This window comes from Myotis yumanensis, unplaced genomic scaffold, assembly GCF_028538775.1.
Source record: "Myotis yumanensis isolate MYYU_CA2020_CCGP unplaced genomic scaffold, mMyoYum1.0.hap1 SCAF_9, whole genome shotgun sequence".
NCBI classification, from domain to species: Eukaryota; Metazoa; Chordata; class Mammalia; order Chiroptera; family Vespertilionidae; genus Myotis; species Myotis yumanensis.
Window position 1 is genome coordinate 37,916,711 of NW_027223760.1, and position 23,290 is coordinate 37,940,000.

Sequence of the window (23,290 nt, forward strand, 5' to 3'; positions counted from 1 at the left end):
ATTCAAGACACATGGTCTGAAATGCAAGAAGAAATGAAGAACAAAGAAAGAGATAAATCTGTAGATTAATATACATGAGTAATGACTAAATAACTATGTAAATTAGTAATAACAATGCCTAGTGAAGTTAAAAAAATTAAAATTCAGGACAGTATGAAAGTCGAAGGAGATTAATGGATTTAAACTGTTCTAAATTACTCATATTGTCCAAAATCAAGTTAAAGACACTGATTCATTTAGAATTTGATAAAATAAGTTTACAAAGTAAAAGAAAAACTGAAAGAATAATTTCAAAGATGGAATTAAGAAATAATTGAATGTTAAAAAAAACCATATCATCCTATATAATAAAAGCCTAATATGTAAATTGTCCCCTTGGGCAGTTGTTCAACCAAGGGTTCAACTAGAAGACCAGGAGTTTGACCACTTGCTATGACATGCGCTGACCACCGGGCGGGGGGGGGGGGGGGGGGCGGTGCACGAAACATGGTGGGTATCAGCGACCACGGCACTGGCAGTGGGAGGCAGAGAAGGCGCTGCCGGCCCCGATGGGCCCCAATGAGAATGGGACTGCACCAGGATGGTGAAGCAGGTGAGCAGGCGTTGCCAGGCCAGTGTGAGTGAGGGTCAATTGCCCTGCCAATCATCCTGAAGATGGTGACCAGTGGCGGTGGGGGACAGGCCCTGATTGCCCTTTCGGGGCTGGCCCCGGGCTGGGACGAGGAACTGGGGGTGGGTGGCAGCAACCACCCTCCCACGGTGGCCGGGCTGGGGGCTACGACCTCTCACTGGCTACCTGACAATGAGGTGCGGTGAGAATGCGGAGTGTCCACCAATCTCACTCTCACTCCCCCTGCTCCCCTCCCCCGGATGCCAGGGCTCACCCACAGGGAAGCTCCTGCACTCAGGGGCCAGCTGGCCATGAGGAGCCAGCCCCACACCCACGCGGCCTCTTCCAGGTGAGCTGGGCTGCAGCCGCCGGGACCACAGGGGCCAGTCGGGCTCCTGGTGGGTTCGCCCAAGAGCCAGTCTATGAGGCTGGCCAGAAGAGACCACGCTGTCTGCCCGGCTTCCATGTGGCACTGCTGGGTGGTCCAGAGGCCCACGCTGTGCCCGGCCCGTGGCATCTGGCTGCATGGGGACTCAGGCACCGTGACTCAGGCAGAGGGAGCGCATGGGAGCCCAGGGGCCCAGGTGCTGCCCAGGGCCCAGAGGTCACCTGGGACCTGCCCTTCTATGCCAGACACTCACGCTTCGATCGCCAGCCAGGCCTAGGGATCAATCACACCTGTACATGAATTTCATGCACCAGGCCTCTAGTTTAAAAATAAGAAAACAGAAGAGAAAAGGAAATAGAAAGAGCAGGACAAATGGAAAGTACAAAATAAAATATGTGTAATTATTGATACATTATTAGTTAAGTGGAACAAAAGTAAATTCTCCAGATAAAAGGAAAATATTGTCAGATTGTGTTTTAAAAATTAAATCAAACCTTATGCTGTTTATAAAAGACATATCCAATATAGAAAAGTTGAAAATAAAAAGATGAAATAAGACATACCTTGCATATACTAACAAAAGGAAGGATGATGTCACTATAAAGGCAAAATAGATTAAGGCAAGAAACAGTACTGTAGAAAAAAGAGCCACATCAGAATGACAAACGGAGATAAAATTTTAACTTATGTGCATTTAAGATAAATCACATAAAGCAATTACAGAACTATAAGGAATAACAGGGTGGTCCACAATTACCATACTTTCCGGAGTTTTTAATATAGTAAGCAAATAATAGTAAGGATTTAAAATATTTGAACAACGTGATTAAGAAACAATCTAATTATACCAATTATGCAAAATATACACTCTTCAAGAACACATAGAACAAGGAAAAAAATTAACCATATGTTTGGTCATTAAACAAATCTCAAAAAAATATTAAAGGATATGAATGAACATATTCAGACTTAACATACCATGACTGAATCCATTAGTATATTAAAATAGATAAATATATAAAAATAAAATTGGGTTTAATCCCAGGAAGTGAAGGCTGATTTTACATTGCAAAATTGATTCATATAAACAATAATGGATTACAGAAGGAAAATGTGTCAAAGGATTCAGGGAAAGTGTTTTGATAATAATTTAATCTCTATGCTTAAAATCTATTATAAATTAGGAATAATTTACAATACCTGATATAGAACATCTACAAAAAAAACCTACAGTGAACATCATTCTTCCTACTGAAACACTGAAATTCTTCTCTTTGGAGTCAGCACATAACAAGGTGTCTGTTCTGACCATTTCTCGTCAGCTCTATACTAGAAGTTCTAGCTAACACGATATGGTAGGAAGTGGGAAAGGAAGAGAAGAAAATATCAGATAATGTACCCAAAAACTGTGTACATAAAAATCCAAATTTACTCACAGATATTTTTAAAATTAAGAGAATTTAGCAAGGTAGTTGAATGCAAAATCAACATAACCAAATGGAGTCAAATTTACAAGCATCAATCAGAAAATTGAGTTTTAGAAACATCACTTACAATAACATCAAAAACTATGAAATTTCTGGGTATAAAGATGTGCAAGACTTCTACAGAGAAAATTAAAATTTTGTACTGAAAGATATTAAAGAAGACTTTGTGTTGTATTCAGAAATTCTAAGAGTCAATATTTCAAAGTTATCAGTACCCACTAAATTAGTTGATTATAGAGTTAATTCTAAACAAAACCACAGCTTTTTTTTTTTTCTTTTTCAAATATTAACAAGCTGATTCTTAAATGTATGTTTAAATGCAAATGGCTGATGTGGCTCAGTTTGTGGGAGAGCCCTCCCACGCTGAAGGGTCACAGGTTCAGTTCGGTTCCTGGTCAGGGACGCATGCAGAGGCAGCTTATCAATGTTTCTCTCTCTCTCTTTCTCTCTCTCTCTCTCTCTCTCTCTCTCTCTCTCTCTCTCATCAATGAAAACATACCCTCCGTGAGAATTTTTTTTAATTACTTTAAAAAATAATAATAAAATAAATGCAAATGGCCAAGAAAAGCCAATACCCTCTTGAAGATGAAGAAAAACATGGGAAGATTTGCTTTTGTCAAATATTAAAACTTTGATAATTATATGAATAGACTAATAAAACTGATTGAAAGCAAGAAACAGACCCCACATTTCAAGGACTTGATAAAGGACAGAAGAGTGGAGAAAGAAGGGCTTTCCAACAATGGCCCTGGGGCCACTGGACCCCTATAAAAAATGCCATCACATATACAAAAATCAATTCCAAAAGAATTAAAGACCTAAATATGAAATTAAAAATTATGAAGTTTTTAAAATATAATAGAGAAGAATGTCTTCATGACTGCTAGGTGGGATTAAGCTTAAGGACAAAGCAAACCAAAATCAAAGCAACTGGGAAGATGTCTTTGTCACATCCGTGTGTCTAAACCAGGAAGACAAGTCACAGTTGGGAGGACAGTGACCCGTTTAACTGGCATTCCAGGCATTGCTAAAGACCATAAAAACATTTCTGAAGGCGAACTCATAGGATACTCATATTACTGCTTTTTCATCTTTTCAAATTCTCCTGAATGAATTTGGAAACTTCCCTTGAATTCTTTTCATTTTCCTTTCACGCGGACTCTTGTTTTTTGCCTCTCTAGGTGGAAATGTTACTTTTTCTAGTTGTTCTTCCATCCTAGCCCACTCTAATCATTTTCTTTTCACTTCTTTCTAGGGAGTCTCAAAAATAGACTTCCTTAACATAAGACCTATGTTTATTCAATGTTTAAAGCATAATATATGCTCCTAGGAACATTTTTGAACTAAAAGAGAAAATTTGTTTTGGAAATATTTCAAATATGGCTTAATATGTGATCACATTATGATTACATAATTATAACTTATTATTACACACATTTGTTTACCTGGTTTACTTTTTCAATGTTTCTGAATGAATACATTAAGAAAAACTTTTTAACTTAATATTTTAGAGCAGTTTCAGGTTTACAACAAAATTATGAGGAAGACACAGATTTTTCCCATATGGCCCCTGCTCCCCACACAGGCACAGCCTACCCCATTATCAACATCACTCACTAAAGTGGTACATTTTTTATCAAGGATAAACCCACATTGACACGTCATCATTTACCCAAACCATAGTTCACCTTAAAGTTCACTCTTGGAGTTGTACATTCTATGGGTTTGGACAAGTGTCTAATGGGTTAGGACATGTATCCACCCTTATAGTAACATTCAGAGTAGTTTCACTGCCCTAAAAGTCAGTCCTCCGTACTCTGCCCATTCATCCCTCCTTCCCCATCCCTGGCAACCCTGATCTTTTTGTCCATTGTTTTGCCTTTTCCAGAATCTCATATAGTTGTAATCATACAGTCTGTAGCCTTTCAGATTGGCTTTTTTCACTTAGCAATATGCATTTAAGTTCCCTCCATGTCTTTGCTTCATTAGTTTTTAAGTGATTGAGGTGTCTCCTACTTTGGGAGGAAAGGGAAACTGTATAGGGATCTAGGAAACAAATGCCTGTAGATATAAGAGAGATGTTTTCTAATGTTAAGAATTTATATGGGCACCATTTCTCAGTTGACACTGGGGTACTCATATATCTATTCTTTTTTCTGGAAAACCGGGTAAATTTATTTTATCCACTCAATTAAAATGCATAGTAAAATTAATTCCCACAATATCACCAAACTGTCTTTTGGTGAGAAATACAACTTAATGGTTTTAACTAACCTTCTTCAAGTGATTGAATATATTTGGTATTCTGCTTTAATCTGTTGTTTTAGATTATTAAATTATTTCATCTATTCTGCATGCTCTAGGTTTATTTTGCTCTTATTTTTCTAGGATCTTGAAGAGGGAGATTAGGTTATTTGATTTGAGACATTTCCTCTTTTAGAATGTATACATTTAGCTGTAAACTTCCCTCTCAGCACTGATGTAGCTGTGTTCCATAAATTTAGTTTTACATTTTTATATTTATCCAGTCTAATACATATGTGTGCGTGTGTTTAAATTTCCCTCAAGACTTCCTCTTGATCCATGGGTTATTAGAAGTGTGTTGTTTACTTTCCAATTATTTGGAAATTCTCTTGTCCTCTTTGTGTTTTGATTTCTAGTTTGAATCCACTCTGGTTGGAGAACATATTCTGAATTATTTCAGTTCTTTTCAATTTGTTGAGGTTTGTGGATGGCTCTGCATATGACCTATCTGTTCCATGGGCATTCGAAAAGAATGTGGATTCTGTTGTTGGGTGGAGTGTCCTATAAATGTTGATTTGACCCTACTGATTGGTGCTGTTGCCTACTTTACACCATTGCTGATTTTCTTTCCAGTTGTTCTGTCAATTGTTGAGAGAGGAGAGATGATGTCTCCAGCTATGATTGTGGATTTGGTTTTGTTCCTTTGAGTTCTATTGATTTTTCTTCATGTAAATTCAGCTTTTTAATTTTTTTATTTTTAAGTTATAGTTGACATACAATACTATATTAGTTGCAAGTGTACATTATAATTAGACATTTATGTATCTCATAAAGTAATCTTCCCCCATAAGTCTAGTACTCATCTGATACTGTACACGGTTTTTATAATATTATTGACTACGATACACTTTATATCCCCTTGACTAATTTTGTAACTGGTGCTTTCTTACTTACTTTCTTTCCCTTCACCTTTTTAACCCATCTCCCCACCCCCCTCCCACATTTTCTATGCTGTACTTTACACCCCCTTGGCTATTTTTATAACTAACAATTTGTACTTCTTAATCCCTTCAACTTTTTCACCCATCCCTCCAACCTACCCCCATCTGGCAACCATCAATTTGTTCTCTGTATCTATGAGTTTGTTTTTGCTTTGTTTGTTCATTTTTTTTACATTCCACATATAAGTGAAATTATATGTTATTTGTCTTTCTGTGTCTGACTTATTTCGCTTAGCATAGTATACTCTAGATATATCCATATTATTGCAAATGGCAGGCTTTTATTGTTTTATATGGCTAAGTAATATTCCATTGTATATATGTACCACATCTTCTTTATCCACTTGCCTGTTGATGGACACTTGGGTTGCTTCCATTGCTTGGCTACTATAAACAATGCTACAATAAACATAGGAGTGCATATATCTTTTTGAATTAGTGTTTTGAACTTATTCAGATAAATAGCCAGGAATAGAATTGCTGGGTCATATGGCAGTTGTATTTTTAATTTTTGAGGAACCTCCATACTGTTTGTTCAGTGGCTGCACCAATTTACAATCCCACCAACAGTAGACGAGGGTTCCCTTTTCTTCACATCTTCCCCAACCCTTATACAGAGAAAAAAAAAATTAACATATACAACATGCATGGTTTTATGGGGGGAGGGGTGTGAACAAAAATCTGTCCCCATGCTTTGCTTCAAAACTGATGTACTTGGGAACAAACTTGAATGTTTGAATTTTTTAAAAAAATTTTAAATTACTGAATAATATAACCATAAAGTAATCTAAACAGAGTTACATTTGCACCTTCAATGTTTCTACCCTGTAATTATTTCTCCTTTGCCACCCCAGAGAAAGGAACCTGTAAGAATGTTCATATCCCACCCCCAACTTTGTTATAGAATCAAAGATTAAATAGAAAGTAGTTCTGACTAAAATAATGAGAGGGTTGGCATCATAATCAGACAGCAAAACTGATTTACCAACGATGAGCATTTAAGACCTAAGTTCTTGTCAACGTGTGTCACTTAAAACACTATTTTATTCTGTTTTATACAGATAGGAAAATGCAGACAGCATTTCTACTACCTGTTAGTGTAGAAAAATAGATACCACTTCCATTCATTTTCTGAATTCTGTCTTTATTTTCTTTGCTGAGAATGATAACTGCACCTAGAAAATCATACACACCTGAAAATGTATTCAGGTAGATGACATGTATCTTACCTTTTAGCTCTACGGTGAAATTCCAGATTTCAAAATTGTAGTTACCTCAGATGATTACCAAAATGAAGGTGTAATGATATCCTACATGTGTGATTATTGGTGCACCTTTTTATGCATTCATTTTTTTTTTGTTGAACTGATTATTTTATATGCATTGATGAGCATAATTGTAATTAGTTGTCTAGTTTGGTAAATGAGTATCTGGGATAATTTATGAGTGCTTCTAATTTTCAGTTTAAAGTTGACATTTTGATATTGACTTGAGCATTTTACATTTCTTGCTAAATACATTTGATCACTTACATTTACAATGAAGAATTTAGCTACAGATATTGATAAACATGAAGGTAAGCCTGGAGTTCATTTATTCAATATTTATTTTCTTCAAATTGTAATGAGCTTCTACTGCCCAAGAAGGACTCTCCAGCATAGAAAGGAATTCCTAAAAATATTCTGATTCCCTCACGTTAAATTTATTAAAGCTATAATTTCTTTGAAAGCTTTAAGATCAATTGATAAATCTTGTTACTTTATAACTCTCACAAAGTTTGTATAAAAAATAGCAATCACTTCCATTGGTTCCTTTATTAGTATTTCTATGAACTCTTCTTACCTGACCAGATCACCTTTAAACATTTATTACTTAGAAAATCCATTGAATTCCCTTAGACCAGTGGTCAGCAAACTGCGGCCCTTTGAGTGTGGCTCTTCCACAAAATACCACATGCAGGCGCACACGTACAGTGCGATTGAAACTTCGTGGCCACACTCAAGGGGCCAAAGAGTCGCATGTGGCTCGCGAGCCGCAGTTTGCCGACCACTGCCTTAGACCAGTGGTTCTCAACCTTGGCTGCACATTAGAGTCACCTGGGAATCTTTTTAAAATCCTGATTTCTGGGCCTCATCCTCCGGAAATTCTGTTTCTTTGTTATGGGGCAGGGCCACAACATTAGTAACAAAGAAACAGAATTTCCGGAGGATGAGGCCCAGAAATCAGGATTTTAAAAAGATTCCCAGGTGATTCTAATGTGCAGCCAAGGTTGAGAACCACTGCCTTAGACATTTAAACTCTAATTACAAATTTAACGCATGTGGTTCTATCATATACTTCAAACACCTAAGGAAATGTCTTGGGTCTGGTTCTAGTAGCATCCCCTGAGACAAGAATTCAGGTAAAAGTGACTTATTAGAAAAAGAAAAAGGCTAGTATAGGGGGTGAAAAAATAGGGATAGAAAGAGAAGGAGGCCAAGGGAGGGTACAGTACCAACCCTGACCCACACAGCAGCTCTGGTTACCACATAGTTCACCCTTTAGAATGGTCATAATCAGCTGCAAAAAAGCTGGAATATTTATGTCCCGGTACCCACCAGTGTTTGGTCAAAGTCTGAGCCTAGTGGAGCGGAAATTCAGATGCTTCCAGCCTTGGTGACCTGAGGGCAGCCCTCCCACAAAGATGCGGATCCTGACCATTGATATGAAAGTGTCCCAGGAGCCTGAGCGCACAAACACCAAAGCGATGGGCGGGGACGTGGTGGAGCCCTGTCCGCCCCCTATACCACTCACATCCCGTGAGCTCCCACAGTTCACTCCACTAATCCTCCAGGCGGTGGTCGGTCACAGTTTCTAGAAGAAAGGAGTTTCAAGAGAGGGTTTGTGGAGCGAACTCCCCGGGTTGGTCTTCAGGCTGGCTTGATTTTCCTCTCCCTCTGCTCTCCGTACCAGATTCTCCTCACCCTAGGCCAGGGTTGTCTCCTGGGGCACCCCAGACTGTCATCTCACTGGGCCCAGATCTCATCCCAAAGTATTTTACATGATCTCAGCCCCCCTCGGTAGTTTGAATCCATGGGGTGATCCTACAACAACTTTTATGGATTCAGAACCTATCTCCAGTCTGAAACTCCAGCCAATACTGTTTGTCCCTCCCCAGAAAAATAGAAAACACTTAGCTGTGTCATCCAAATGTCTGGCTTCACTGCCTGGATATAGACAGTGGAAATGAGATAACATTAGCTTTTAATGCCCAAATTATTCTAATACCTGGGGCCTTTTACCAGGCTTCCTTTCCCAGGTATTTCTGAGAATCTACGAAGAATAATGAATGACCTGTCCCACAAATCTGTCTAGTTCGAAGCTTGCTGCCTTGACCCAAGACCTGGCTTTGGACAGCCAGCCATTGTCCACTTCCTTCTCTGTCAAATCTGTGTCCACTTCCTTAGCTTCTTCTGCATTCCCACAATGCACTTTACTCCAAGCATGCGCATAGACCCTTCCTGAATTTCCCATAGTGATAGAAGAGACACAGCCTGTACATTTCATGAAATATCTTTAGGAGCAAATGGCAGAAATTCCAACTAAAACTGACAAACCACATGGGAAGTTTATTGGTTCACATAACTGAACAAGTGCAGGCATATTCTTAGTTTGGGCATGGCTGGAGCAGAGACTCGAAGAATGTTCTCAGGACTCACACTCCCTCTCTCTGTTCTGTTTCGCCTGTGTGCTTTCATCTCCAAGTGGAGGCTCCAGCAGCTCCAGGTTGGTTCATTCCAGTAGCCTAGAAAGTCCCGGGGCTGTCTCTAGCGGAACCAGCTTGAATCCAAGGACCAAGGTCATGTGCTCAGCCCTGAACCGATCATTGTGGCCAGGGGTGCACAGCACGCTCATTCACAGGTGTGTGTCCCATGAAGACCTGGGGTGGGGGCAGCCTTGTCTGAAACCCAGGGAACAGGTGGAGAATCCAACTGCCTGAAGGAAATTAAAGGTGCTGTTACCAGGAAAGGGTAAAATGTATATTGGGAAGGTGAAAACAACTTGTCCACCACCCTTGGGCACAATGGAAAGGGACCACAATACAGAAATCCTTGAAAACCACATACTAGAAAATGCTGCTTTCAGAATTCGTAGGCACAGGTCACTCCATGAGGGTCCCTACTCAGCCAGGAGGCCCAGAGAAAGGCATTTCTCCACAGGCTCTTCCAAAGCCAAGACCCGCTGTCCCAGGACTCACCTCCTTCCGGGTCATTGGTGGTGGGAACATCCACTCCCTTTAAGAAAACCTTAATTCCTGCCATCAGTGTGGTCTGGCCATAGGATTCCAACATGACATTCACATCAAAACACGGCGGTTCAAAATACATTCGATTCCAGCATCTGTCATCTGTGTGGAATAACATCATGAGCGGGACACCAACACTTTAAGGCACATCAGGCTTAGCCCAGCCGAGTCCCGTTTCTTTTCCAGATGAAGATTAGGCCTGTGTCTTTCCTTTTCTCCAGATCTATGTCAACAGCTACTTGTCTAGGAAACCTATCACCCCAAGAATGAGCAATAAGTTACTGATCTGGAATTGTTCGAAGAAGTAGTTGGGGGGGGTGGGCAATTCACTTGAAGCGCTTAGCACTTAAGAGCTCAAGACACATTAAGTATCAATTGTTACTGCTCTGATAGAGACAGATGAATGCAATGTTCCTGGTGGGAAAGGCCTCCATGAGGAGAATGGAAGAGGGGAGGGAGGAGAAAGAAGGCCTCAAGGATGGCAAGAGAAAGATGGACACACAGCAGCTGCCCCACTCCTCCTGGGAGGACCCCCTCTCAGAGCCCCAAGGCAGCTGTTGTCAGCCCCCAGCAGGTCCCCACAGCCAATGCCCAGAATAGAAACAGGGCTGTACGGCCCTCTAATCCCACTGAGGGCTTCACCCCTGGGCAGCAGGACCATGCAGCTTCCCACAGTGCCGCTGCCCTTCATACAATTAAGGTCCCCAAGGAAAGGGGCCAAAATACCTCTGGCAGCACTGGGCTTGCATTTGGAGGTTTCTAAGTCAGGTGTCAGTGTCTCAGGGACTGCTGAAAACTTGTTTCTGAAACTATTTCCTGGACTCTTGAGATTAAGTGCATCTGTGTAAAGTAGTGATAATAAACATTTTTATAGTAGCCTTTCACAGCAGCACAGATCTAAGTTATATTTTATTTATAACTAGGTTAATTACCATGGTATCAGTTTCATCCCCAGACTGACCAACTGTGTCACTCCTCAGCTCAGCTCCAGGAAATTCTTTGGGAATAACTTCTAGAAATTTCTGGTTGACTCCCATCTAAGTCCACTGGTCTTGACCAAAATTTACGTGTTCCTAGCTTAACGTGTTAACCTTTTTAGAGGCAGGTTAGGAAATAATACCCTAATGCAGTGGTTCTCAGCCTTCCTAATGCCGCGACCCTTTAATACAGTTCCTCATGTTGTGGTGACCCCCAATTTCATTGTTACAAATTGAACATAATTAAAGCATAGTGATTAATCACAAAAACAATATGTACTTATATATGTGTTTTCCGATGGTCTTAGGCGACCCCTGTGAAAGGGTCGTTCGACCCCCAAAGGGGTCGTGACCCACAGGTTGAGAACCGCTGCCCTAAGGTTTGTCCATTGCCCTGATGGCCAAAGGCAGAGAAGTAAACGGGCAAAACTGGAGTCAGCGTTCACGGCTGCAGGTGCAAGCTTCCACGCCAAGTTCTTGGACTTCAGCCCTCCCAGCCCTGCTCCAGGTCATCCTTCTCCCCGACATCCACAGGAATATTTGCAGAAACAAATTCCCCCCTCGCCCTCCCTAAAGGGTAGGGCTGAGCCCATTACACTTTCTCCCGGCAGTATACAAAGTAATACAAGGGATCTGGTAGGGGGGAAGAAATCTCAAATTCAATTCTTTATGTTTCCTCAGATGGCCTTAGGGCACTTATGCTAATTAAGTGCAGGTCTCCCATAATTCCCAAGCTGCTAACTCAGTCTTCTAAATGGGTCTGCATCTTTCCAGGCATCTCTTGTCTAACCTATATGGAACTGCCCAGAAACTCTAACATTTTTGCCACTTTAATCCTAAGGGATTAAATCACAGGGCATGATCTTCCTGCCAACAAACAGCATTTCAACCAGTGATTTATAAAAAAAGGCTTTCAATCGATGGGCTAAGCCCATCCCTGGTGATTTATGAAACTGTCAGTCCACGTGGAAGCTCTTCCATTAATTCCTCATAATTATAAGAGCGACAATAGAGAGGAAAACATTCAATTAAATGGCAATCCCAATTTGTACATCTTATATTTTTGTGTTTGTGATATGATTCTACATAAGAACAAAAAAAAAAGCATAACTGATATTTTTCAGGATGGTATCCCCAATATCTTATTTTTGACTTTTGGTTTAGTAAACTCCCAACCACTTTTTCTTGCCAAAAAAAAAAAAAAAGTTTCTCTTTATGACCTGAAGGTTTTAGATCATTTCCTCTAGGTGTTAATCAGGTCTGGCCATATGGTGAGAGTGAGGTAATTCACTCTTACTTTACAGTGAATGCCCTTAGTGACATTCTTAGTAGTCATATTAGTCCTTCTGTTTATCTGCGTTCCTAAGAGCTGCAGGCAACGTGATCTGAATTACATGGAGGATGCGCTCAGCTGACTTTCTGTAAATTCGATTTAGGATTCTAATCTGAGAAGACAAGAGCAGGTGGGGGTAACGAGCGGAGCCCCGGGAGCTGCCCATTATACCGGCCCCCGCCGGCCCCTCTTTCACCTCCGATTTGCTCCAGGCATTTCATATTTAGCTGTGACCTCATCGGTGGTCATGCCAGTCTGGCGCTTGGGAGCGAGGCGCCCATCCTGTTTCTGAATCCTCCAGTGGCCTCTGGGGAGAGTCTCGCTTTCATTTATTGGTGGGGAATGGTTTGCTGCCCTCCTTGACAGCATCTCAGAGAGTCGTTACTTTTTCAAACTCAAGTGGGAGTTCGGAAGCCTCGGCCCTGAAGAGTGTTCCCAGCCCTCGATGTGAATGTGAAGAGCTGGTTCCCTGGGGGAAGGCACAGAGAGAGAGAGAGAGAGACAGGTTTGCTGCCCTAAAGAGCCCAGGAATCTCCTTTGGGAGAATAGTCCTCACAAAGCAACCCTCTGGGTAGTCTTTCGTTTGACCCCTGAGTCATGTTGACTTGAAATTTTCCAGTGTAAAAATTGTGTATTTCTAACCACTCAGGGAGGAGTAGTCCTGTTCTGTGCTCTCCTCTATTCTGGAGCCTGGGCTTGACTCCCAGACGAGGTCCTGTCCTGGAGAGACGTCAGTGGGAGGCCTGGTTCTCGGTCACCCTGTGGCGCAGAGCCAAGCGCCTCCTTCCACAGACCCTGCACCTGTTCTTCATCTCCTGGCCGGGGTTCCTCTCTGTAAAGGCCCAGACCTCTGGCATCTCGTCACCCCTCCGGCTCTGCCATGCCTGGCTCCCCAGACGTCTCCCTCCTGCTGGGGGTGCTTTTTTGGTGGGAATATGAGAGCCCCTTTTTGAATTTGTCTCGGTCTCAGGTGTTTAGTTCCACTGGGACTTCAGGCTTCCTCATCTAACTCCCTGCCACTAATTTGCTTTCTTCCCATTTTCCATATACTGGCTCCTTCCAGTTGCCCACCCTCTGCCTGTGGCATAGTACCTGAAACTGGCGCATGCCAGGGGCTTGGGGTATTTTCTGGGCCAGTCAGTAGAGGGCAGAATAGGGCTTAAAGTCCTTCCCCTGGGGACAGCTGCATGAACTGAAGAGTCAGCAGGAGGATGATATGTGCCTGCTGGTGCAGGCTCAGCTACAGGTGTGCCATGATTGGTCTGCTCCCAGTGTCAGGGAAGTCCTACTTAGCAACCAATGATGGGGGCAGGAGGAGGGGGGAACATCTCCGAGGCTAGGGGCATTTTGATTGAACCAATAAAATTAGCTTTTGAACTATGAATATGAATAATTAAATGACATACATGTTTAAAAGAAGATGAGAAAAAATTGTCGCTGCACACAATCCCATCTTTTGAAGGAGTCTACAAGTGGATGGGTGGAGCATAGAGGTAGTTCTGATTTAAATCTAATGAAATCACTGGAATAGACATCCAAGCCTTAACAATAGTTGTCTCTGGATGGCACTCCAGGCCCCATATGATTTTTTCAAAATTAAAAATATTCTGAATTGTTTAAGTAAAAGAATATATATACATTGCTTCAGAGTAAGATTTTTTTCACTGTGTTTTATTTAAAATGGTAACTTAAAGTCAAGATAATCCGGTATGCTTTTCCTCTGACTCACGTCAAATACTTTTGGAGAAGGCTGAGTGCTAAGCCAGTGTCAGGGGGAAGAGCCTGTTTGGAAGGGAAGATAAAAAGAGAAAGTCCAAGCTGGGACCAAGTGGAAAGGGACAGAGCCAAGAGAGATGTCAGCTGGAAATGAAGTAAGAGGAAAGACTGGGCCAACTTCCCAGCAAGGGTGAGTTGAGCTGATAGCTGAGTGCAAAGCAATCCAGTTATCACTTGATTTGCTTGGAGAAAGTAGATAAGAATTTGTAGGGAGACATGTTTATAATCCACCCCCATGGTTTAGGGAAAGTGTGATGGGCTTTAAGGTATGAGGCATATCCTTAGAGATTAGGATTTGGCATGACCACCTTGGGGCATTCGTCTTCTGCTCAAAAGCAGGATGACATCTATGCTGTGGTTCAGGAACCTCTCCCATGGATGTGCGAGGACAGGGAGGGGGAAGGGCACTGCAGGGACTCCGGCCCCAGGAGGTCAGTGAAGTCCCAGCCACAGAAGGATGAGTACCAGGGTTTCAAACTTAATAGTTTCTGAACATTCATCAGGTCACTCTTGTTTATTTAGTTGGTTAGTTGTTTATCTACTTGCTTGCTTTTTTTTTTTTTACCTAGAATATTCTTGACTACTTTACCTTATCTTATAACCTGATTAAATTTGGTATTATAAAAGGATGCTTTGGCTTAATCAGGTCATGACCATTAAAATGTTATCTTGTCACAAATTACTGAAAATACTGGTAAGAATTAGCAACTACAAAATGACAATAGGTCATGTGCAACTTACAGCTTTTTCCCCAAATAGATTTTACATTAACTCCAAATACTCCAGAGTTACAGTCTCTATTCTGTGGTTGATGCATTTGAGTTGAATATAAACGAATTAACTTCTTCACAGGAATGTAGACTTTTAAAATATATTTTTTAAATTAACAAACTATTTTTAGAGTGTTTTAGATTCACAGCAAAACTGAGCAGAAGGTACAGAGATTCCCTGTATACCCTCTGCCCCCTAAATGCATAGCCTCCCCCACAATCAACATCCCTAACCAGAGTGATTCATTTGTTACAGTCGGTGAATCTACATTGACACATCATCACCCAAAGTCCATGGTTTACATTAGGTTCACTCTTGATGTTGTACATTCTGTAGGTTTGGACAGAGGTAGGATGACATTACCCATCATTACAATATCATACAGAGTAATTTCACTGCCCTAAAAAAAACCCTCTGTATTTTGCCTATCTCGGTAACTACTGGTAACCACTGGCATTTTTGCCTTCTCTAAAGTGTTGCCTTTTCCAGAATGCCATATAGTTGACATCACACAGTACTTAGCCTTTTCAGGTTGGATTATTTCACTTAGTAATATACATTTAAAGTTCCCTCTTTGTCTTTGCATGGCTCGATACCACATTTCTTTTTAGTGCTATGATGTGTTATATCCCATTGTCTGATGGACCACAGTTTATTTATCCAATCAAAATTGCAAGGAAAGGCAAAATCAATCTCACTGCAGATTTGGCCTGTCAATGTATGACATAAATAGCCCTATTTCCTCCCTACTATGAAGCTTCAAGTTCTGCTAAGACTTCTGAGTAGAAGGCCCCTCTGGGCTTTGCTTTGAAAAGTGCTGTTGCCCAGCCAGTGTGGCTCAGTGATTGAGCATTGACCTATGAACCAGGAGGTCCCGGTTCCATTTTCAGTCAGGGCACATGCCCAGGTTGCAGGCTTGATCCTCAGTCTAGGGCAGCCGTGGGGAAACTACGGCCCGCGGGCCGGATCCAGCCCGTTTGAAATGAATAAAACTAGAAAAAAAAAAGACCATACCCTTTTATGTAATGATGTTTACTTTGAATTTATATTAGTTCACACAAACACTCCATCCATGCTTTTGTTCCAGCCCTCCGGTCCAGTTTAAGAACCCATTGTGGCCCTCGAGTCAAAAAGTTTGCCTACCCCTGCTCTAGGGCATGCAGGAAAGAGTTGGTCAATGATTCTCTCTCATCGTTGATGTTTCTATCTCTCTCCCTCTCTCTTCCTCTCTGAAATCAATAAAAATATTTTTTAGAAAAGAAAAACACAGTTGTTGTTCTACCCTGAGTCCAGAGCTTAAGGGCTCAGGGCTCATTCTTACCTTGAAGAAGCCAAGCGTTTCTTGTGTGTATGGAAAAGAAAACATATTTAACATTTTGGAGACGCTATTTAAAAAAAAAAAAATTCCGGTTCAATGTAATGGGCAAGAGACAGCACATAAACAGGATCCCAGGGTGAGTGCAAAGTAAACTTCCAGAGTCCAGAGGACCAGCTACTATAAAATGATATATGATGCTCAGGCTTGCCAGGGGCTCCCTGGTATAAACCATTCTTGCATTCCTGGGCACAGAGTGAGTCTAAACATTCTGAGGACTATTTAATTATATTTTGGCTCCTATAACAGAAGAATCTAAGAGAAAAACAATGGCAGGGTGTGTGTGCCTGCTTTCAGATACGGAGCAACAGAAAACCCAGCTCAAAGGTCTTTCCAGAAAAGGAAATACCTTTATTCACAGGAGAAGTCCAGCGATAAAGCAAGCTTCAGGTTGCCCTCCATATTAGCAAGGGCCCCATTTTTTGAATCCCTGCTCTGCAATCCACAATGGTGTCTTCATCTGGAAGCTGGATCTTCTCCTCCTGGTCATAAAGTAGCTGCCAGGAACAACTGGAGCGTCTCTCGGAAGAGGAAGGACTGTATTGAATGTCACAGCAACCACTCCTCAAGGCTCTGTACCCAGGCCTTGGTCATGTGTTCACTCCTAAACCAAATCCTGGCAAGAGGAAAGGCGTTGCCCTTATATTACTCTTGTGGGGTTCGGGGGCAAGGTTCCCTTCTGATACATGGCTGCACAGGGGGCAGGAGAGTCTCAAACCAAATCAGGGCTCTATTGGAGGGCGAGGCAGAGCTGCTGAGTAGCCCATGAGCAGTGTCCTCAACCTGGAGTTTTCCCTGAACAAGAGCATGAAATGGCTACTTTAACAATGGAAAGACATCAAGGACCCTTCTGATGAACAGCTTTCAAGAAGCTTAGATAATTCCTCCTCCTAAATCCATCTGTCCATCAACTTTTAGCTAAGACGCTGTGTAGCATCAAGGCTCCATGCAGATCTTACAGAGGGGCAAAGGGGAAGAAAAATGGTCCTACCTCAAGAGTTTATTAAACAGTGAGAACCATGCGGTGTGTTTATAAGTAGCAATAGTAGTTAGAACCTCTTTGTGGAAATTGAGTCTCCTAAAGGACTTCCAGCCCTAGCTGGTTTGGCTCAGTGGATAGAACATCAGCCCACAGACTGAAGGGTCTCAGGTTCGATTCCAGTCAAAGGCACCTCAGTTGCAGGCTCAATCCCTGGCCCTGGTCGGGGTGCGTGCAGGAGGAAACCAATTGAAATGTCTGTCTCACATCGAGGTTTCTCTCTGTCTCTCCCTCTTCCTTCCACTCTCTCTAAAAATCATTGGGAAAATATCCTCAGGTGAGGATTAACGACAAAAAAAAAAGGACTTCCAAGAAGTCCTTGGAAGAAAGTTAAAAAATATGATGAGGGAATTCTCTGCTGTGTGTGTGTGTGTGTGTGTGTAAATTTCTCCCTCACCCTCACAAATGGGGGAAATGTCTAACTCGCCACTCTAGGACTACACTAGGAATTATCCTCCGGCTCCATCATATACTCTCCACTCTTCTCCATCTTGTTCTGCAGCCCAGAGGCTGGCCTTTGTGGACTGTGTCAGCCAGGTCCCCTGGCTTCTAGCTTTTAGTTGACTTCAGCTAAAGACACGGGAAGCAGATACAGAGTTGGAGGTACTATTCCTCCAGCTTCCTCCTTGCCTCACTGTGGGTTGGCAATGGCCACATACTTTTACTAAAAGTCATGGCTTCCCTTGAGCAGCCTTTCCCTATAACTAATTTCTGGTAATTGTTCCCTGCCTGTTAAGCAAGCTGTGATGGCAGCTTCCCAGCATGCCTAGCCCTGCATGCTCTGTCATCATTTCTTGGCTTCCCTTAACACTGTCAACACCTTTGTGTAAAAGTCCCTTCATTAGCTCTCCCCACTACTCATTCTTAATATCCCATCTGCTTCCTGCCAGGACCGTGACTTCATAGTCAACTGAAGTTAGCCAGTGATTTTTTTTTTTAATCTCCTTTGTCTACTGTTTTCTTTTTTCTTGGTTCTGGGTGTCTTATTTCCTCATCTTCAAAACATTACATTAATAATAAACTTCCCACCTGGCGGCGTGGCTCAGTGGTTGATCATCGACCTATGAACCAGGAGGTCACAGTTTAATTCCCAGTCAGGGCACATACCAGGTTGTGGGCTTGATCCCTAGTGTGGAGTTCCAAACAAGAGGAACCCAAAGAGGCCCACACCAAGACACATCATAATTAAAATGCCAAGGGTTAAAGACAAAGAGAGAATCTTAAAAGCAGCAAGAGAAAAGTACTTAGTTACCTACAAGGAAGCACCCATATGACTGTCAGCTGATTTCTGAACAGAAACAACCAAGATTACTCTACCCAACAAAGCTATCATTTAGAATTGCAGGTCAGATAAAGAGCTTCAGAGACAAGAAAAAGCTAAAGGAGTTCATCACCACCAAACCAGTATTATATGAAATGCTGAAGGGTATTCTTTAAGAAGAGGAAGAAGAAGAAAAAAAGATTTTAAAAAATATGAACAATAAAATGGCAATAAGTACATATCTATCAAGAACTGAATAAAAAAATCAAAATAAACAAAGAAATCTAATGAACAAAATAAACTGATAAATAAAATAGAATCAGAGGCATGGAAACTTGAAACAGACTGACGAATCTCAGAGGGAAGCGGGGAGGGAGGTTGGGAAGAGATTAACCAAAGATCTTATATGCATATATGCTTTACCTATGGACACAGACAATAGGATGGTGAAGGCCTGGAGCAGGGCAGGAACCGGGTGGAGGGAAGCAATGGGGGGAGGAAAAAGGGGATATCTGTAATACCCTCAACAATAAAGATTTTTTTAAAAACAAAGTAAACTCATTTCAATCATACACCAGACATGTGCTGATCACCTGTTATGTTTCAAAGTCTTGTCTAGGAGATTCGGAGATCACATACGTGAGTAACACATCGTCCTGCCCTCAAAGAATTCACAGCTGATAAACTCTCTAGAATTCTTGGGAAAAGGCAGCTTTTGAAACCATAAATAACATCTGGGTAGCTCTTCAACTACAAAATAGGTCAAACAAGCACAGTGTGTTTAGTGGCTTATAAATTAATATTGCACTCGTTGGGTCCTGGCATTCCACAGCATAATTACACATTCTGGAGCCTCCTGCTACACACCCAGAGGGCAGAATGAAGGCCACGGGAGCTGACATTCAAGTCAGGGCTGTGCAGGCATGCAGAGCGAGCGTCAGCAAGCCCAGACTAATAAACGGACAAAAAGAGGGGTGGGAGAACAGACGAACTTCACACCAGCCACATGGATCCCCAAGCAGAGAACATCGTTGCCCCGTTTATATAAAACAGGGAAGGAGATCTAATTTGTCTGCACTTAGAAGATGCATGGATAGATGCGCAAGAAGCTGTTAACCCCTGGGAACTGGAAATTATTCCTAAGGAGAAAGGCTGGGGGTCAGGGTGGGACAGAAACTTCCTTTTCCTGTCTGCCCTTTTCTTCTTTTTTTTTTTTTTTTTACATTTTATTGATTTTTTACAGAGAGGAAGGGAGAGAGATAGAGTTAGAAACATCGATGAGAGAGACACATCAATCAGCTGCCTCCTGCACACCTCCTACTGGGGATGTGCCCGCAACCAAGGTACATGCCCTTAACCGGAATCGAACCTGGGACCTTTCAGTCCGCAGGCCGACGCTCTATCCACTGAGCCAAACCGGTTACGGCTGCCCTTTTCTTATATTTGAACTCTTAACAAGAGTAAATACTGCTTCTTTAATAAAAAAATAAATAAATAAAAAGAAAAAGTGAGTAACTATTCAAAAGTAAGTAAATAACCCTGGCCCGTGTGGCTCAGTTAGTTGGGCATCGTCCTATGTACCAAAAGGTTCTTGGTTCAATTCCTGGTCAGGGCACATACCTGGGTTACAGGTTTGATCCCGTCGGGGTCATGCAGGAGACAACCTATCAATGTTTCACTCTCATATCAATGTTTCTCTCTCTTCTTGTACCTTCTTCTCTCTCTAAAAGTCAATAAAAATATTTTTTAAATAATAATAAGTAAATACATAGAATTGCCATAGGACTCAACAATTCCCTGGCAAGGTATACACCCAAGAGAATTTAAAGCAAGGTTCCAAATACCTGTCCACGCATGTTCCTAGAGGCACTACCCACAAATGCCAAAAGTTGGAACAACCCAAATGTCTATCAGCAATAAGGTCTATCCATACAATGGAATGTTACTTGGCCGTGAAGAGGAACGCAGCACTGACACCTGCTGCCATGTGAATGAACCTGAAAAACAGGCTAAGTCAGTGGTCAGCAAACTCATTAGTCAACAGAGCCAAATATCAACAGTACAACGATTGAAATTTCTCTTGAGAGCCAAATTTTTTAAACTTAAACTATATAGGTAGGTACATTGTTATTAACTTAATTAGGGTACTCCTAAGCTGGCTTTTGCTAAAAACATCCTCAATCTGATTGAGGTACGTTCGCTGAGGTCGACCCCTTCCAACTCTCCCATCCACAGTCGTCTTGTATACTTGTTTCGTCTATCTCCTTTCCGAAAACCGACTTCTGCGCATGGGCCACGAAGTTTCGATCGCACTGTACGTGCGCGCCCGCACGTGGTATTTTGTGGAAGAGCCTCGCTCAAGGGGCCAAAGAGCCACGTGTGGCTCGTGAGCCGCGGTTTGCCGACCACTGGGCTAAGTGAAAGAAGACAGGCCCAGCTGGTGTGGCTCAGTGGTTGAGCACTGACCTATGAACCCAGAGGTCATGGTTTGATTCCCGGTCAGGGCACATGCCTGGGTTGCAGGCTTGATCCCTAGTAGGGATCAAGGAGGAGGCAACTGATCAATGATTCTCTCTTATCATTGATGTTTATATCTTTCCATCCCTCTCCCTTCCTCTCTGAAATCAATAAAAAATTTATATTTTTTTAAAAAGAAAGAAGCCAGACACAAAGGGTCCCATACTGTATGATTCCATTTACATGAAATATACAGAGTAGGTCAATCCTAGAGACAGAATTCAGAATAATAGTTGCCAGGAACGGGAGAAGGAAAGAATAAAGAGCATGTGTTTAATGGATACAGGGTTCCCTTTCAAGGGTGATGAAAATATTTTGTAACTAGATAGAGAAGGTGGTTACACAACATTGTGAATGTACGAAATGCCACTGAATTGTTCACTTAAAAATGGCTAATTTTATGTTAGGTGAATATCACCTCAGTAAAAAATAATTATTTTTAAGTAAATAAAAGTGGGATGGATAAAGTATAGCAGGAAGGTCACAGACCACCCTGGCAATGGCAATCTGAATGTCAGTGGGTACAGGAGAGGAGCCTGAAAACCAGCTTTCCACACATCACCCCATTGCACTCCTTAAAAACAACCCGTTGAAAAGAGAGCATAACAAGATTAAATCAAAATTCAAAATAATGCTCAAGAAGCTTGCCCATAATCCCATCTCACTAACACCTATTTTCAGTTTTGTTCCAGCGTGGTCTGGACAAAGCATTTCTTAGAAAACGTTGAATTAATAAACCCTTTCCCGGCACTCCTACTCTTAGAAGCACATTGGCTTGTCAGAATCAGCTCCTCATTAAGTTCCTTCTTATTGAACTTGGCACCTGTCCAGCTTGAAAAGAGAATCACTCCATTGTGTTTGCAACTGGCAGGGACCTGCCTTTCAGAGATCCTATCGTCAGCCAGGCCGGGGAGCACCTGTGGGTCGGGATGTCTTGGCATGAGCTGTGTACTGCTCCTTCTTGGGCCTGGCATTGCCATGCTTCCTGCTTGCACACCCCTCCCCGCAAACTGTTCACTTCATCACATGGTCTGTGTCCTCCTTTCTGACTCAGCACCTTTGAACTGACCTGACCTGTGGTGACTCTCTGCTGACTTGGGTTTGGCACCCAATCTCATCAATATCTTTATGAGAAGCCTAGGTCCACCCCATACCTGGCCTTTGACCTCCGGTAAATCAGATGTCTCACAGGTTCCTCCAGTGTTGCCTGGAAACCATTTGGAAACATCATACTGAGTGTAAAGGAAGAAAAAATATTTATCAATTTGAAATGGAGAAGTTGACCCCTACTTTATTCTATAATAATATAATTATATTCATTTGCTTAGGCTGCCATAACAATGGACCACAGACTGGGTAGCTTAAACACAGAAATGTATTCTTTTATGGTTCTGGATTCTGGAAGTCCAAGATCAAGGTGTCAGCAGTGTTAGTTTCTTCTGAAGATGGGACTAGAGCCAAGGCACACTTTCCCAATTTTAGGTGCACATAAATGCAGATCCTTTATTATTCTCTATGAGCATCTATTTTCTCTGTAAAGAAGGGGAAGATCATTGTCTGAAAGGTGAGTGGTGAGGCTGGAGACTTCAGGGTGTCATCTGCAGAAATGTTGCTGGGAATACCAAGAGCCAGCTAGTCTTCATTTAAAACTTCGTTCTCTCCTGGGGATGCTCATCTGAGCTCTGAAAACCACCGCCTTTTGATTGAAATAGACCCCTGCCATTAACAGTTTCCCCAACCCTTCTCTTCCTCCCAAGTTACAACCTGGCCAGGGCTTTGTAGAAGACAACATTCTAAGTATCTGTCGACGGGTCTATAGGAATTAGTTGTACTATTCTTGAAATTCTCCTATGGGTTTAAATTTTTCAAAATAAAAATGCAATAAGTAAATGACTCAAGAATCTGCCCAAATCCTTTTCCAACGTGAATCAGGTTGGTGTATTGTTGCCCCGGAAGGAGACCCCAACACCTCTCAAGGACAGGGAGACATCCTGCCTCTCTCCAGTTTTTCAGACTTGGCATTAACACATCGTCCAGCCCTAGCTAACTGATTGAAGGCATCGTGTGTGCTTGTACCATGCACGCAGCATTTGGACAAACTCAGCATTCATAGATTCTGCTCTGGATCACTCTTCTTGACCTTTCTCTTGCACCTAGTTCTGCTTAAATCTTCTGCAGCTGCTTCACTTGCTGCTACGTCTCCCATTTTTGTATTCACCCCGATTA